The sequence below is a fragment of the Nelusetta ayraudi genome, unplaced genomic scaffold (genome assembly GCF_046127955.1).
Source record: "Nelusetta ayraudi isolate G7.1 ecotype Tasmania unplaced genomic scaffold, CSIRO-AGI_Nayr_v1 ptg000089l, whole genome shotgun sequence".
Lineage (NCBI taxonomy): Eukaryota > Metazoa > Chordata > Actinopteri > Tetraodontiformes > Monacanthidae > Nelusetta > Nelusetta ayraudi.
In genome coordinates this window covers 2,522,903-2,529,583 of record NW_027466139.1, presented here as the reverse complement: position 1 = coordinate 2,529,583, position 6,681 = coordinate 2,522,903, and positions in this window count along the sequence as shown.

Below are 6,681 nucleotides of genomic sequence, written 5' to 3'. Positions count from 1 at the left end.
TACACTGATGAGGGAGATTAGAGATGTATTTTTGTATGATGAAGGAGCGCCGCCGTCGCCAAGGTGAAGAGTTTTTATGCTACATAAAATAATATATATATATATATATGTATAAATATATATATATACACACATAAAATATATATAATATATATGTTGATATATGATGATATTTTTAAATGTACTGAGTTGTCGCTGTGCCTAAAAAAAAAAAAAAAAAAAAAAAAAAAAAAAAAAAAATGAAGTACAACCGACTGTCCCTCCACTCTCGCCCGTCTCACTCTCCGGCTCACTCCCCACGTCTCACTCCCCACGTCAATAATTAATAATGATCATTCAAATAAAAAAGCTCTGATTTTTCTACACTGACCACCGTGTGGCGCTCTGGTTCCTCCCTGCCCCCTGGTGGTGACCTTGGACCTGTTCCTCCTCCAGCAGCAGCAGCAGCAGCAGCAGCAAGCACTGCTGAGTGTGTGTGTGTGTGTGTGTGTCTGTGTGTGTGTGTGTGTGTGTGTGTGTGTGTGTGTGTACACATGCAAGGACAATTAAGACAGACTGGGACAATGTTGTCATTCACGTGCTGTCTAGTGGGACATCTCGTGTATGTGTCCGCACTGTTTTTAGCAAGTGTCCAAATGGGATCTGGCTCTGTTCAGACTGGGACACATTATTGACCCATTGACCCGTCTTGTCGCGTAGAGTGACGTCACAGACAGTCAAAACCAATCGGTGTGTTTGGAGCTGTTCAAACTGAGACGCATCTGTCCAAATGCGATTTGAAACTACCTCCTGAAGGTGGTCGCTTTTGTGTGTTTAAGTGAGGTGAGGAGAGCTCGACAAAATGCAACACACACACACACACACACACACACGTGTCATGGTAGCCTATATATATGCTATGATGTAGCATCAGCTGGCAAGATTCAGCCATTCCTCAACCTTACACACACACACACACACACACACACACACACACACACACATCCTGTCACAGTCTCATGTCACTGCTGACATTTCGTCAAACACACACTCGTCCTTCCAGCTGCTCGTTTTCGCCCTTGCGCTTGTTTTTTCAGGTCATGGATATTCGTGTGTGTGTGTGTGTGTGTCAGATGATGACAACCCCCGAACATATGTCAGGGAGTTGGTATTCACATGAAATATTGGTTATTGTTTATGTTCGACTTTTATTAATATCATTAGTAGTAGTACTACTGCTAGTAGTAGTAGTAATAGTACTAATACTATTGGTATTATGTTTTTACAACACATTATTCAGCACAACCCAGTGTGGTCACAAACCATTCCCGGTTTTATTCCAGGGTGAAGCTAGCTGCTTTATTATGCTAAAAAGACGCGGCTAGTTCCAGCTAGCCGCAGTCTGCGTCAAATGGTTCCACGTTTGCAGAGGTCGAGAACAAATTACAGAGAGCCGACGGATACGAACAGTGACCAGCTGCATGTCTGAGGTATTAATATTCCACAGGTTGCATTGACCTCAAGAGGATTAAAAAACTCCCTCCCAGTGTGTAAGGACCTTCAGTCTGAGGGGACAAGACAGTCGAAGACAGACACACGGGGGGGGAATGCTCTTTGTGGGTTCGTTTCCTGCGTCGCGGTTTGTGAAGTTTTTTTTCGCTCACCGAGAGCGAAACTCTGCGAGGCGACTTTCACTTCCTGTTTTCAGCGACGGCTCGGCAAAAGTGTTTGCATTCTGTACCTCAGTGAAAAGTACAGAGTACTACTTTTGTAAAAACTCTGATTCAACTTAAGTAAAAGTAAGCAAGCACAGGTTCTGACTGCAGCAATTTCTTCACATTGTTGCGTATTATTATGTATATTATTTATACATGTTATTATATATTATATCTCTCTCTATATATATATATATTGATATCTTATTATTCACCCTGTCTATGTCAGTAGGTGGCGCTCCACTCTTCAGTTGCAGTTTGATTTAAAGCTCATTTTAATCCTGGAATTGTCATGTGACCTCACGGCTTCAAGATGACGACGTGTTGACACTGAAGGAGAAACCTGACGCCGTGGCGGCGGCCCCAGGTGTCATGTGGACCGCCAGCGCGACTCCGCCTTTCACCCCCCTGAGAGAGCGCCGGCAGGTCGGCGGGTCAAAGGTCGGCTGCCAGACACGGCCGTCCTGCTGAGAGGGACTCAAGTTCGTGTTCACACCGCCTAACTGGCTGACTGCCCGCTGAGTGGCATTTGTTGAGTGGGGTGGGCGAAGCCAGATGCTGGTCGGCCACGCCCCTCCCCGGCCAGTCCTGGCGTAGCACGCTAGCCGTGTGGCCATCGATTCTTCTTCTGTGGTGTCTCGAAAATTTTCCTTCTGTCAAAGAAGCAAAAGAATGTGTGTGTGTGTGTGTGTGTATGTGTGTGTGTGTGTGTGTGTGTGTGCGTGCGTGCGTGCGTGTCAGCCCTGCATGCTAACAAGCTACGTACAAACACAGACAGGCTTCTATGTGTCTTAAATGAATGAAGCTCGTTGTGTTACTGTGAAGAAACCTGCACTGTGTGTGTGTGTGTGTGTGTGTGTGTGTGTGTGTGTGTGTGTGTGTGCGTGTGTGTGTGTGCGTGCACGCATCACAGGTGTTTTTTTTCTGAAATAGAAAGATGACATCATGCCTTGACTGGCAGCCTGATGTATATGTGACAAGATGGCAGGTGATAAAGTGTGTGTGTGTGTGTGTGTGTGTGTGTCGGCAGCAATCTGGAGAATGTGTGTGCGCGCGCGCGCGTGTGTGTGTGTGTGTGTGTGTGTGTGTGTGTGTGTGTGTGTGTGTGTGTGAAGCATGCAGTGACTGTGAGTTATGCTGTAACTTTAACACCTGCAGAGCTGCGACTGTACATTCGTGTTTGTGTGTGTGTGTGTGTGTGGTGTGTTGGTGTGTGTGTCCACCGGGGGACTCTGTGATCCAAACCGCACCTGCCCTCTCTGCTGCCTTCTGTTGGTGGTAGCTGCAACCTTGGGTGTGTCATGTGACACCAGAACAGAGGTTCGGTTCCGAGTGGTGAGCTCTCTTCATCACGACTCAACACGAGTGCGCCCCCCACAGGCCGAGAGTAGAACCGTGAATTAGCACGTGTTTAGAACCAGTCAGTAAATTCTTTTCTGCTCATGAACCCAGATTTTATTTTTTTTATCTTTAACAATTTTTATATTGATTTTCATTATTATACTTCTATATTATTTTTTTTCAGCTTAATTAAACTATCAGTGTGTAATTGAACACATATGGCCCCCAATGTGCCGTAGTTTGCCCGTGTCTTTCTTAACCAACCGGCGTCCTCGCCCTCTGAAGCCCCGCCCCCTGGTGTCTTGGGGGGGGGGGGGAGTGTTTGAACCGCAGACGTCTTGGCGCTAAGGCAGCTTGGCCTGTGTGTTTGTGTGTGTGGATGATGACACTGTTGGCCTTCCTGACCTGCTGCTGCTTCGTCATCACCTGCAGCCACACGTCTATAAACAACAGCGTCGACGTCTCGCTGTTGTGACACCGTCGTCACCAGCGGTGTCGTCTCCACATGGTGCGCAGGTGCACAGAATCATCGTGCAACCACTAAAAAATGTGATTGAAAGGATTTTTTATGTTCTGATCTGTTTGAGAGTCTCACCCGTCGCTTTAGCGCCACACTAGAATATTCATTTGTGTGTTTTCACCGCTTTATGCACTCGATCGCTGAAATGTAAAGCGGGTTGATTATTATTTTTTCCTTTATTTTACCAAACTTGTATTTTGACTGCTGTTTGTCAGTTAATGACAGTGCGTTGCTTGCCATGCATTTACATTTAGATTTACATTGAGTCGCTGCATAATCAGTCTTCCATGATCTCTACATGATCTACATGCTGATGCATGCACTTGTGTTACTGCATTGCTGAGCGTGACGGTGTGTGTTTTTTTTGTCTTTTGTGTTGTTTAGAAGCAGCTGCTGCGACTGCTGCTGCTGCTGCTGCTGCTGTTGCCGGACAGATGTATAAAAAAAACGTCAACGAGAATAAACTACACGGCACCGCTGGCCGTCACGCTGATGGTCATGTGACGAAGTGAGCCACCAACCAACTGTCACGTAGCAGCAGCAGCAGCAGCAGCAGCAGATCGGGTGAAGAGGGCAGCATTTTTATTTATTTCTCTTTAAAAAAATTTCTCTTGAAAGTCAAAATATAAGTGCCCGAGGAAGAGTAGTAAAAGAAAGTAATGAGTAAAAGATTGTATATATATTTTTTTTTTGGTTGAAATATGTTGATGGGGGCAACAAACAAGTCACCGAGTTGGTGGGAAACATGAGTCAACAGCGCCCTCTGGTGTTGGAAGAGGGGAACACACACTGTCGCAGGAGATTGTGATCAGGTGTTCCTTTATTTCTGTTTGTGTTTATTTCTCCATGTATCGATTCTTTCTTCATCTGCTGCTGTGTTTGACGTTTTGTCCTGAACAACACGTGGGATCTGATTACACAATTCTGCAAATAAACCCCTCCCCCCCTTGGCCCCCAGTGATGTCACAAAGGTCACTGATACTCCTCCCACTTGACCCCCCCCCCCTGTCCAGGTGTTGACCACGCCCCCTTGTTAATTTTACAGTGGCTGGATCACTCAGACACCACACACACACAGACACACGCGGAGCTGCGCCCTCTGGTGGATAGAATGAGTCCAGCTTTCTTTTCTTTTCCTCCCTCCCTCTCTCCATCTCTCCCTGCCGTCACTTGAACTAGAGTAACCTCTCCTCCGCCTCGCCACTGTTCTGTGTGTGTGTGTGTGTGTGTGTGTGGTTTCTGGGTAAAAAGCTGAGATCATCTGAGCTCCGTCTGGTTTCCTGCAGGTCCTGGAAAAGTTTCCCTCAGTTTCTCCGTCTGATGTTGCAGCTCGCTTTTTCCTCAGTTTTTTTTTTTTTTGCAGATTTTCTTCTTTTTTTTTTCACCCCAACTGTGAGGACAACAGGAATAAAACCAGTGGGACTGGCAGAACCAGTAGAACCTGCGGAACCAATGGAACCGTCAGGACCAGTACAACCAGTGAAAACTGTGGAACCAGTGGAATTTGTTAGAACCGTTAGAACCAGTAGAACCAGTGGCACCATTAGAACCGTGTGAACCAGTGGAACCAGTAGAACCTGTGGACACAGTGGGCCTGGTAGAAGTGGTGGAAGTGTTAGAACCAGTAGAACCATGGCAGTAGAACTTGTGGACACAGTGGACCCTGGGGAAGCATTAGAACCAGTAGAACCAGGCCAGTAGAACCAGGCCAGTAGAACCAGGGCAGTAGAAACTGGCTGATGCCAGTCTCACCGCCATGTCAGATGTTCTGGACCCACCTGGTGGTTCTGAAAGAAAGACAGACACATGGTGCACTGGTGCACAATGAGAAGGTTACATAAGAGCAGATGGGCTGCTGTCAGCTGAGCCTTTTAACACAGTCTTTTTTTTCTCACGTACGTCAGTGGGCGGGGCCTCGGGAGGTGATTGGACGTCACTTGTCAAGCAGAGGCTTCTCATTGGTGGGGGCGGGGGGCGCTCATGTGGTCTTCTTCTTCTTCTTCTTCTTCTTCTTCTTCTTCTCCTAGTGTGGAAATGCTGTCTGGCTGTTGATCTAATCCAATCCATCCAATCACCTGATTCAGGGATGTCAAACACAAATCCGCAGTGGGGCCAAAATTTAAACTTAGACAAAGTCTCAGGCCAACATTGATAATTATATTAAAAAAAAAAAAAAAATCTTCCTCCAAATAAAAGTGAACCTTTTTTTTACATAGACCCAAACAAGTCTTGCTTCAACACTGAATATGGAACAAACACAGCTTAATACAAAACCATAGATGACTTCATATTTCACACATGCAAAATCAAATTTCAAATTTGAAAAAAGTCATCAAAATGAATAAAATGTAAATAAAAAAAAATCGTATGGCTGTTTTTTTATTTGCAGTCTTCCGATTTAAATTTCAACAGTAACCATTTTTCCACTGGCTGATCGTGCATTTCAGAATAAAATAACAACAGTAAACCAATGAAGTAATGATAATAATAATGAACGTCCTGTCCTGATTGAAATGTGAAAATACCCAGCAGAGCATTCTGGGATTTGTAGTATTAGCGGCACTGGTTAGCGGCAGCTGCGCTAGTTGTGCTTTTGCATTGGTCTCGTGGGACATAAAGACACTGTGGGGCCACATTTCGTCCGCGGACAGAGTTTGACACCTTATTAGATTTGTTGGTCATGGTCGGTGGGGCTCACCAATACACCCCAGTGGCCAACGGTGGTATTGCAGTGGGTGTCCCAGGTGAGTAGTGGCTGGCTGGCTGGGAGCAGGTGTTTTTCTTCCTTTCTTCTCTGCAGACTGGTGGCGAATCTGATTGGTCGGGAGGAGTGTGTGTGTGTATGGGAGCTGGTCGGACTGGGAGGATGCTGGGCAGACTGGGCCGGCTGGCAGGGAAGAAGCTGAGCGGTATTTCTCAAACCTGCGTCAGCACTGAGTTCTGCTGACCCACGCAACTTTTCATTTACAAAAAAAAAAAAAAAAAGGTTCTGGAGAAAATGAGCTCGAGCGAGAAGAGAAAAGAGCGGAGCTTTTTTTTTTTTTTTTTTTTTTTCCAGCACAACCTGGAAGGTTCCAGCAGTCCACATTACACACACACACACACACAAAAATATGCACACACACA